An 11,298-nucleotide genomic window follows, 5' to 3' on the forward strand; every position below is an offset into this window, starting at 1 on the left:
ACATCCTCCTCAATTCGGTAAATGGCAGTTCTTTGTAATGAGCGGCTGGGACCCTCAAGGCCCAAGACCGCACTGCCATGACTGTCTCACGGCGGAGGACCTGAAAAGCAGCTCGCCCGAAGCAGAAGTGATGCTTCTTTTTAAACTGGAAAACAAGGGACTTGCTGACCTCTTCAGTAATGAGTCAGGAGAATGTCGATTGACGGATATTGTTCAAACCAACAAACATTTAATCTGTCCCTTTAAGGTACAGTGATATCTTAAAAGTGGCTAAGAAAGCATTTCCTTTTTGAAAGAGACTTATGTCACAGAAAAACTGTTTCAAAAACCAGCATTTGGAAATCTCTTCCACCATTACATGATGATGTTACCAAATTCGATGGAAGGAAGTTGTCTCTGAAACCAAGGACCTATGCACACCCATAAAACAGAATATCCCAACTTGTTTTTAAATCTCTCAGTGAAGTGAATGAAATACAGCGTCTCAGGGGTCTTGAATCCAGTTAAATTATAAGTTGAACCCATAATAACATCATTATGGAGAAGACTCTTTCAAAATATTGTGACTTGAACCAGACCTTCAAACTGTTTGAAGGTCTGGTTCAACTGTCATGCAAAATATGACACCAAGATATTCTGAAACAATACTACTCAATTCCATGGTTCTTACTAAAAAAAAAAAAAAAGAATCATTCTTAATACATTTAATTCCTCAACAACATCCATCTACTTCTTATATGTGTGCAGCACTGTTTCCTGCCTCTGAAATACAGCAGCGAATATACAGACAAAAATCTCTGCCCTCATACAGCTCAGATTCCAGCGAGGAGAGAGAGAAAAATCTAACAGAAGTATGTTAAATGGTAATAATACTATGGAGAAAGGGCTTCCCCAATGGCGCTAGTGGTAAAGAACCAGCCTGCCAAGGCAGGAGATGTAAAAGATGCAGGTTCAATCCCTGGGTCGGGAAGATCCCCTGGAGGAGAGAATGGCCACCCACTCCAGTACTCTTGCCTGGAGAATCCCATGGACGGAGGAGCCTGGTGGGCTACAGTCCATGGGGTCACAAAGAGTCGGACACGACACAAGCAACTTAGGACGCACGCACGCACGATGGAGGAAAACCACTGTAGGGAAGAGATGCAGGGAATGCTAGCAAGGGTCCGGGGGCAGGCGGGGCGCTGGAAGGTAGAGCAGATACGAGCACAGACCCAAAGGAAGGGAGAGCCAGCTGTGTGGCCATCTGGGGAAAAGCGTTCCAGATAGATGGAGCAGGAGGTGCAAACGCCCTGAAACTGGAAACGCCCGGTTTATTCGAGGAACAGTGAGGAGGCCGGCGCGGCTGGAGCAAAGCGAGAGAAGAGAAGAGCGGTAGGAGGGAACAACACAGAAGCAAAGACCACGGAGGCCTGCAGATGGAGTGTGGCGGCCGCCAGGCACGTCAGGACACCGAGCGCAGGAAACGTAGCTGGTCCAAACTGCGTGTGCCATGGGGGTGATGCAGCACAAAAAAAGAACGTCAAAAAAGACATCAGAGATGAAAACGGCGTTGACATACTGGGTTAAATTATCAAAATTAATTCCACCTTTTCCCTCTTAAATTTAGCTACCAGAAAAGTGTTAAATTACGAATGTGGCACTTCTGTGTAACTCGCTGTGTTTCTACTGGACTCTGTTCATAAGTTACGGAGTCTTGTAGGCCACTCTGGGGACCATGGGTTTCACTGAAAGCAAAAGAAGCCACAGCAGGTTTTTGAGCACGACAGGGATCCTCCCGACCACGGTGAGGACTACAGCCTGTACGGGGCAGAGGAGAAGCAGGTGAGCGATGATGCTGGCCTGGACCGGGGTGATGGCGGTGGAGGCAGCTCTGACTAGTCATATCCTATGTCTGAATATATGTTACAGGCAGAGTGATGGAGATTCACTGGTGGACTGGATGAAGGACGTGAAAGAGAGAAGGGAAGCAAGATCACAGGCATTACGGATGAGTAAAACCAAGACAGGAGACGGGGAGGAGCACATTTACGTGGAAAAATCGGGAGCTCACTGCTGGGCGTGTTAAGTATGAAATGTCTATTAACATTCAAGTTGAAACGTTTTGTGGGCAGACAGACAGAACAGAACTTCAGGAGGGAGGCTGGGCTTGAGACAAAGAACTGGGCGGGGGCGCTCATCAGCACGTAGATTGTTCTTTTCATTATGGCAAATTCCAACGTAGACAAAACTAGAGATAATCGTGTGATAAATCTCCAGGTACCTACCAGCCACCTTCAACCATTATCACCTCATGGTTAGTCTTGTTTATCTCACAGAATTCCTCTGGAGCGAATTCCAGGCAACATCCATACAGCGGGTATATAACGCCACAAGTCGGGAGGGGGCTACAAAGAGAATCAGAAGGGGGAGAGGAGAAGCCCCGGGCCTTCTAACACTGAGAGGTCAAGGAGCAGAGATGCTGAAAGGGACGGCAGATAAGACAGGTGGAAAACCTGAAACACGGTCCCTGAAAGCCAAGCGAAAAAAGAGCTCCAAGGAAAAGGGTACGAGCAGCTGGGCCAACACTGCTGGAGCTGCTGATGCCAGGATGAAGACCGAGAAGGGACCACCGCACGTAGTAGCACGGAGGTCACAGCTGGCCGAGGCCAGAGCACTGTTGCCCAGAGTGGTTCGGACAAGCCTGACCGGGGAGATGAGAGAAGGGGAGAGAAGTAAGCAAGGACTGAAACTGTTTGGGGCAGTAGCTGGAAGAGATGGACGGGGTCAAAGAAGCATTTTTTTTTTTTTTTTAAGATGGGAAAAATAGCAGCATATCAAAACGATCCCATTAAGAGAGGAGAAACAGCGATGTCAGGAGGAGACGGAGGTGCTGAAAGAGCGTCCTGAATACGTCTCAGGATGAAATTCAGAGCAAAGAAGAGCGGCTGCCCTCAGATAGAACCGTAAGTAGTTCACGCAGGAACACAAGGCACCCAATCATTTTCACTTTTTATTTTATAAGGTGTATGATGTATTATTAGCACAGCCTTGCTGTATATAAACATGCACACACACACAACACATAAGGAAATTTGCTTAAAAGTTTTAACCAATTCCGGAGGACAATCAAAATAAAGATTAACTAGAAGGAAATAAAACCGTATCACCAAAGGCTACACTAGATAGCCTTCAGAAATACATATCTTGGCATATTCATATAATCAGTATTATCTTAAGTGTACAATAAAAGATCTAGAGAAGGTGAAAGTCTTTGTATCTGAGAATACATTAATTTTATGAACTAAGATTTTTTTTTAAAGGCTCAGATGCTATAATTCAGGAACTGCAATATACCTGTATTTGAACTTGAAAACTGCAACAAGAATCATGAAAGTGAAAGTGAAGTCGTTCAATCGTGTCCAGCTCTTTGCGATCCCATGGACTATAGCCCACCAGGCTTCTATGTCCATGGGATTTTCCAGTCAAGAGTACAAGAGTGGGTTGCCATTTCCTTCTCCAGGGGGTCTTCCTGACCCAGGGATTGAATCCAGGTCTCCCACATTGCAGGCAGACGCTTTAGCCTCTGAGCCAACAGGGAAGCCTAAATCATGAATCATGGGCCATTCTCAAAATCAAAAGTCACAGTGTCCCAAAAAATCTGATTATTTGTCCACAGAGAATTGCAAATCAGTGAAAGGTCTTATTAGCAAGACAGGCCTGAACAGTGCTACTGAGACAACATAGCCACCCAGTGCTGGGCTGCTCGACAGAGAACAGGAGGTCGAGAAAGTAGGGCTGATTAGGCAGGTGGCCTAATTGTTAAGGGCCAGAGCCGCAAGGTCCCCAGAAATCCAGAGGCACAGAAACATCCAACCTGCTCCAGGAACAGGCCCGCACCACGGTGTGTGCTGAGCCCCCTGACCGCTCCGAGCACCTTCCACATGTTTCCACTCACCCCTCTACAAGCCACCAGCCAAGCCAGTGCTCCGCATTCACTGGCTCAGCGACAAAGGCTCAGGCCCAACAGCGTCTTGCGGACGCATGCAGAGTCAGTTGGTGACACTGTCGGAATCCCCAGGCACGGCCACGGAACGGGGACCTGATGCAGCCGCCACACCCAGGGACACCACTGATCAACCACGTGTGAGGACCACACGAGAGCACCAACACCAAGCCCGGGGACGCGGTGGATCCCTCGGACCAGCAGGGACGCCTGCGGCCACCCAGTTCAGCCGGCTGGACGGGGTCGGGGACAGCCAGCAGGCCCTCAACAGCACCCACGTGGTCAGACTAGAAGCTCCTCGAGAGTAAAGCCGGCCTGTCTGTTTCACCGCAGCGTGCCGGCTACGGTGTCTGGCACCGAGCAGACTCGCAAGAAATACTTATCAAAGAAAGGAAAAAACGACTAGTTACATTACACCACAAAGACAAGAGGAATAATGAAGGATGCTCAAAAATCACCAAACGGTTCACAAAACTCAGGAGAGCTGTTAACGGTAGCCGACTGGAGATGGGGCAGGGCAGCTAAGTAAATCTGAACCGCAGAATTGCACAGCATTGAGCTTTCCCGAAAGAGCATCCTCTTTCCTAACAGAGACGCTGAGATCGATCGTGAACGAATGAAACATGGGGACCTTGTGTGCAGCTTGATTCAGACAAAATACCAACTGTGTTTAAAAAAAAAAAACCAAAACTGAGACAAGCAAGGGAAATGTAACTGAATGGATAATCGGTGACGTTAAGAATGACTGCTTTTGCTGGGAGTGATACTACGGGAGTTATGTTTTTTAAAATAATACTTTTTAAAAGATTCATCATGCAGTACTTATGGATGAAATGTGGTATCTTGGATCTGCTGTAAAATCTTCCAAAAGGGGGGTGAGGGATAAGGTTGATGAACGTACAAAGGAAGCAGACAGGGCCATGTGTTGATTACAGGATAAAATGGAGTGACAGAACACCAAAATCACTTATGCTCTCCTTACCTTCGCAGATACATGAAAACTTCCCTAGTAACTATAACCTCAAACTGCACTTACTTTCCCTGTGCCTGCCCAGTGCAGAGAAACGTGGTATTCTGGGTCATATCTGGTTATGGTCGTATCATTGGGAGGAGGCCCGCCGGTCAGATCGGACGGCCACTGCCAGCATCTTCCCCTGGGACTTACCTGCTTCGGCTCCGTGTCCGCCCTGGGTCCGCGATGCCTCCAGGCTCCCTCCCATTCTGGTTTCTCCTCTCCTGACTCCATCCTACCTTCCCTGCCACCGGCTGGTTCTTTTTTCTTCCTTAGCCCCCCGGCTTTACCCGGTCACATGGGGATGGTGACCCACCTCTTTGTCCCAGGTCATTTTCCTCCTTTCTCACAGTCCAAAGGTCAAAGGTCCCTCCTTCCCAACAGGGTCAACCCGTCTGTGTCCTTTCTCCTTAATGGCACCCACACAACCAGTCTGTCCGGTTATCATTAAAGACTCCATCTTTGCCCAGGTTTGTCACATGGGCTGCTGTGAGCTCCTGTGTTGCTCCACTTACCTCCTCAGGTCCCTCCTGCTTTCCAGGACGGACACCAACAGGGCTGGGTGAGTCAGTTACAGGGCCGTGGGAGCCTGCGCAGATGGGTCAGCCAGTTTCAGGGGTGTGCACGGCCGCCAAGTGCCGAGCGCAGTGCCCCACACTGGGCCACTGCAGTGAACGCAACAGACACAAATGCGCTCGCCTAAAGCTTATGATCTGGGGCAGTTCAGTTCAGTCACTCAGTAGTGTCTGACTCTTTGTGACCCCCTGGACTGCAACACGCCAGGCCTCCCATCACCAAGTCCAGGAGTTTACTCAAACTCATGTCCATTGAGTCAGTGATGCCATCCAACCATCTCATCCTCTGTCGTCCCCTTCTCCTCCCGCCTTTGAGCTTTCCCAGCATCAGGGTCTTTTCAAATGATTTGGGGCAGGTCCTATTAAAATTGGTTCAACTGCCCACATACCTTCCAGACTATTCTGTGAATCCTCTAGATATCTGTATCCCCACCAAGCTTTGCACAATGCCCAACCCAGAACAGATCCTTAATAAATCTGTAGCAAATGAATGTTCCTCCAAGTCAGTGCACTTGTCTGAACATTTGTGGAAACCTGCGTAGTATGGGTTCACCCTGGACTGAAAGGTATTTAAAAAGAATTTTTGATAAAGACCTTTTCTCTTTTTTCTTCAATGAGAAGAAAATGTTCCTGGGGCCTCTGGGGGAAATGTGTGTAGAGGAGGTGAGAAGTAAGACTTCTAGAGCCAGGCTTACCATTGCCGGCTAAAAGCAGCTCTGGGTGTGCTTAGCTTCTGTCTTCTTTGCTATTCTGGGTCGTCGGCTCCTGCCTCCCCTGGCCAGCCTCCTCCCTTCCAGCTGCAATGGGAATAAACCTCAGTCACCACCCGCCTGCCCCCCTCCTGCACGGCTCTGCACACACCGTTTCCTCTCGCCACCAAAGTGTCTCACTTCTACCTCAGCCCTGAGAAGAAGCGACCCGACTGCCCTGCGGCTGCTGTTTTGTAAAAGGAAGAATTTGAAATTCATCCTGTTCCTCGCCAGGAGTTCCCCTGAGACTCCAGTTTGAGGACTGAGTCAAAAAAAGGTGGAAACCGGGACCTGAGAGGACCCAGTACGGTTGGCAGCAAGAATCCCGAGTGCTGGGATTCCAGCCTCAAGCCACCCAAGCTCACACCCCACCAACCCCAGGCGGCGGGGCCAGGCTCCGGCAGACAGACCCCGCTGGGCTGCAGACCCTCTCTGCAGACGCATCTCCAGGGCCTCCGGCCAAAAGGGCACCGTGAGGCCAGAAGCGGCAAGGCAAAGGTATCAAGAGAAACACGCCGCGGGACGCGTCAGAACCTACGAGCCTCTTCTTCTCCTCCCAGACACCAGTTGGTCCACTGTCCTCTGCAGGGGCCTGAGAAATGAGTGGGGAGGTAGCTTGTCACGCCAGGGCCTCAAGCCATCCCTGACAAGGAATTCAGGCCTCTGGGCTCAAAGAAGTGTATGTGCTGGGGGATGCTGGGGGCTGGGGAAAGAAAGGCTTCAGGAAAAGGGATCCAAACAGAAGGGGCTTCCAGACACGGGAGCAGTATCTTGGGGCTGACTGTAAGAACCTACTACATCAACTGCTGCCTCATCCTCTCATGGGATCACCAAGGAAGGCCCAAGGCACAATCTTCAAGAACCCCAGGAATCTGGCCATTGTAAGCACCCTCAGTGGTGACCCAAGCACTTTCCTGGTGTTCTAGGACAGGGGTGAACACTTTTTTTTCTTGCAGGGCAAGGCAGTAAAGACTTAGGCTTGCAGGTCATACAGCCTCTGTTGCGACAACTCGGCTGTACCAACGCAGCGTGGAAACAGCCATAGACATAGACAGTGGGCCTATGTGCCAATCAAACTTTATTTACAAAAGCAGGCATCAGCCCACGGGCCACAGCTGGCCCAGTCCTGGTCACTGGGGAAAAACTACCCTTCTAGTATTTCCACGCTCCCAAGAAGAACAGGGGCAACCCGCTACTTGCAGGGCTCCTACCCACCCTGGAGACAGGGACCTGCTCTAGGGACCAAGGCTCCATTTCTCCCATGCCCCCTCCCACAAGGCACCAAAGAAATCTGGGCTGCTGGTTTCAAACACCTGGTCTTCAACAGAAACCTGGGCAAACGCAGGGAAAAAACTGGACGTCCTATCTGAAGTCTTCAGAGCTGGAAGAAACTAGACCCTTAGACTAGGCCTATAGCCTGGAAAAGGAAGTGATGTGCTCATGATCATGCTGCCAGCAAAGGCCTCTGTCGAGCCCTCTTATTCCTGCAGCGGTGACTGGAAATGAGCCAGAAAGAACAGCCTTGCTGGTGGAGGCCGAAGGCATATGGCGCATCTCTGTAGCACAGGGCAGGGCCTCTCAGGAATTTATAAGCGGATGGTAGAGCAAAGGTCAAGGAGAGAGCTCGGAGAGGTGAGCATACGTATCTATCTTTCCAGGACATATCCTTCTGGACATAGTTACCAGGGAGAGGAAAACTCAAACAGAAACCTGAACTTCAAAAAAAGGGTGTGGTCTGGTAGGAGACGTGGGCGTTCATTAGCAGAAATCTGGTCCAGCAGTCTGGGCGGGCCCTAGTAAGAAACAAGTGCCAGGCTCAGAGCCTCACCCAGCCCGAGGCCCATGTCCCGGGCCCTGGGATCTCTCCACACCTTCTCAGCAGCCTCACGCCTTCAAAGCTCCGTAATAATATGGTTTCCTCCAACTCTCTTCCCAGAACGGATTTCCACCGCAAATTCTCTCTGCCTGACCATAAATATTTCTGCTCAGACACCCTGCTGTTGTCTTGGGCAGTGTGTCCAAAGGCAAATCAAACATGACTCCCCCAAGCAAGTCTGAACCTTGATTTTGCTACTTCTGTCAACCACGAAGGCTCAAAATATCAGCATCTTCTCTTGCCCGTGTCCTGTGCCCAAGCCAAGAGGGCTCTGCGAACTACCTCTTCCTCCACTTTCTCGCAGGCTCCACCTTAATCTATCACTTCCAGTCTGGAATATTGCCAGTCTCCTGCCTGGAGCCCCAGAGTCCAGGCTTGTAAGCACGCCAGCTGATCCCCCCCGTATGCGTATCCCACCCTCATCTACCATGATGTCTTCAAGGTCCAATCCTACCTGTGTCTTCCGAGTTCCCAGAACCTTACCTCACACGGGAGGCCCAAAAAAGCCCTGAATGAATGAGTCCGAGCTTTCCTCGGGAGCCACGGCCACACCAGAAACCTCAGGGCCTTCCCATTTCCTACCACCACTGCGCACCCAGACCGCCACACTCTCCAGGCCTTCCATCATCGCCCCCATCCTCCTGCCCCCAGCTCCTACCATCCCAGGCACGAGCTCCATCCAGCTAATCAATGCCTGGCCCTCCTCGTGTGCCAGTCATCCCTGCATCCACACCTCTGCCCACGCGCTCTGCTCACCCTGCCCTGCAATGACGTCCACGCCCTTCCCCCTCCATCCAGTCCAACTCCCCCGCAACTGCCAATCATTGAGCTCTGGGGGAGACGGGGAACACAGGAAAGGGAAAGGTGGCCACAAATGGGAAGGAGGGGCCTGATATGAACACGCTGGGGTCTCTGATCCCTGGAGCCGTCACTCTTCCGATAGGTTGCACACGATTAGAGAAGGAAGAGGCGGGAGGAGGAGCCAGATTTTTCCACTGAACGAAAGGCATGATTTTCATCACTGCTTCTGTTGCCCTGGTAACCAGGGACAGCCCAGTGGAGAGTACAGTGAAAGAACACCATGTTTATCTTTGCCGTCTGATCCACTTCCCTGTACACCCTTCCCTGACCATCCTCTAGCCCCAAGGCCGGCTCCAAATTTCTTAGAAGGCCACCATCATCCCATCCTTCCAGTCACTCTTGCTCAAAACCTCAATTTTTCGCTCTCTTTATCCAACCCTATGTACTGTATATTCTTCCACTGCAACATTCTGGGGGGTCATCTCACCATACCCATCTGCCATGCCAAGGGATCCCAGGAACAAAAAAGTGGCCTCAGGGCGCAAGAATGGAACCCACTCCACCAGAAGGTCCACGGGGCAAGGGGGACATGGAAGGGACAAGAACGGGAGGAAGGCCATCCGGCCAACCCCGCTGGGTCAGCTCCAGACAGTTGGAATGGGCTCTCCCGGGTCGCTTCCTACAGCCGGGATGAGCAGAGGGAGCCAGGGTGAGCATGAGGGTGTCAGTCCGCCCACGAGCTTCCACAGATGCGGACTCCCACACGGACACAGCGGCTGTGTGACCCGAGAGCGGAGACGCAGCGCTCGCCCCGGGAGACTTATATAAGCGTTATATAACATGGTGGCACCAATCAGCACGGCGACGCTGCAGCTGTCAAGTGCCAGGGACGGGCCGAGAGCAGAACCAAACCCAAGGGGCTGGAGGCACAGCCCTCTGGCCGCCGATGCCAGAGCAAGGCCGGGCGCTGGCCGCCGCAGCCCTGTCTCTACATGCTCCTTCCACCCCAGAGGACACAGAGGGAGACTTGCCTGGCTCCGCGTTCTTCTTCCCACGCCGGGCAGCAGGGAGGTGCGGCTGCACCCTTGCACCCTGGCCCCAGGCAGCCTCTGTCCAGCTGCCCTTCTCCCCGGGGAGCGGCCAGGGGGCCCCGGGCAGGGGAGGCGCGGGGGCCAGCCGCCCCCTCCTCTCTGTCCCTGCACCACAATGTATGTGGGGAACCGGCGCTGCAGCGGCTCCGGGATTGGCTGGGCCAGCCTTCCCTCTGCCTTGTCATTTGCCGTTCCTCTAAAAAACAAAACAAACCGAAAGGGAAAGAGGAAAGAAGAAAAAAAAATTAAGCATATTTGGCAAATGCCGAATCCCAAATTTTGGTCTACGGCTACAGACAAAGCTGGAAGGGGGTGGGTGGGGTCGGTTCTAAGGACATCACCTGCTTTCCCTGCAGCTCCCACTCCCACCATCTCCTGGCCCATCCACCACCTAGGAACTTAGTCTGCAGGCCTGGAGACTGCCGTTCCCCTCCGGACACCACCCCCACCCCCACGTCCTTCTCCCAGCCCCCATCTCCGGAGCTGTCCCCGTGGCTGAAGCTTCCAGGAGGATGAGAGGGCATGGCCACCCGCCACCCCCACCCCCAGCCGCTGCAGAGCGCTCAGTGCATGCGGCTCCCAGACATGCAGCGGGGAGCCCGGCCGCTGCCGCAGCCAGTTCCGGGCAGTTCTGGGCCAGGTCTTCATCCAACTTCTCTACCTGCACCGCCACACCCACTTCATTAATTTGGGGGGCGGCGGGCACCGAACAGGGACATTTGCCCAGTGGCATCTCTGGCTGCGCCTGCCTCTCCCGAGCCTAAAGCCTTCCCACCTCCTCCTCCACACGCACCTCCGCGCCCCCCGCCCACACCGCGAGGAAGGGGCGAGAAAGAAATACGCATTAAGATCACAAGCCTTCCCGCACCATCGCTCGCCCCCTCAACCACCTGTCTCTGCGCTCTCCTCCCCCACGGCCTTCCTCAACTCCGGGGCGCCCCCCCTCTGCAGCAGAGGGGGCACCACGCCCACTGCGGAGCCCAGAAGCGGAAGGTGAGGAGTGGGCAGGGGCTCCCGGGCCGGGCCCCTGGGTGGGTGCGGGGGCTGATCATTTGCCTCCCCCACCCTGCTGGCCCCGGGACCCCGGAGCCGGGGGTGGGGGGCTGCCGGCCAGGGCAGAAGCCGGCCCCAGTCTGCTCCCACCCACGCGGCCAGGGCAGCTGCGGCTGGAGGCCGGCGCCGCAGCGGGGGTGGGGGCGACCCGATCGCGGT

Source organism: Bison bison, unplaced genomic scaffold, assembly GCF_000754665.1.
Source record: "Bison bison bison isolate TAMUID 2011002044 unplaced genomic scaffold, Bison_UMD1.0 scf7180017864067, whole genome shotgun sequence".
In the NCBI taxonomy this organism is placed as follows: Eukaryota; Metazoa; Chordata; class Mammalia; order Artiodactyla; family Bovidae; genus Bison; species Bison bison.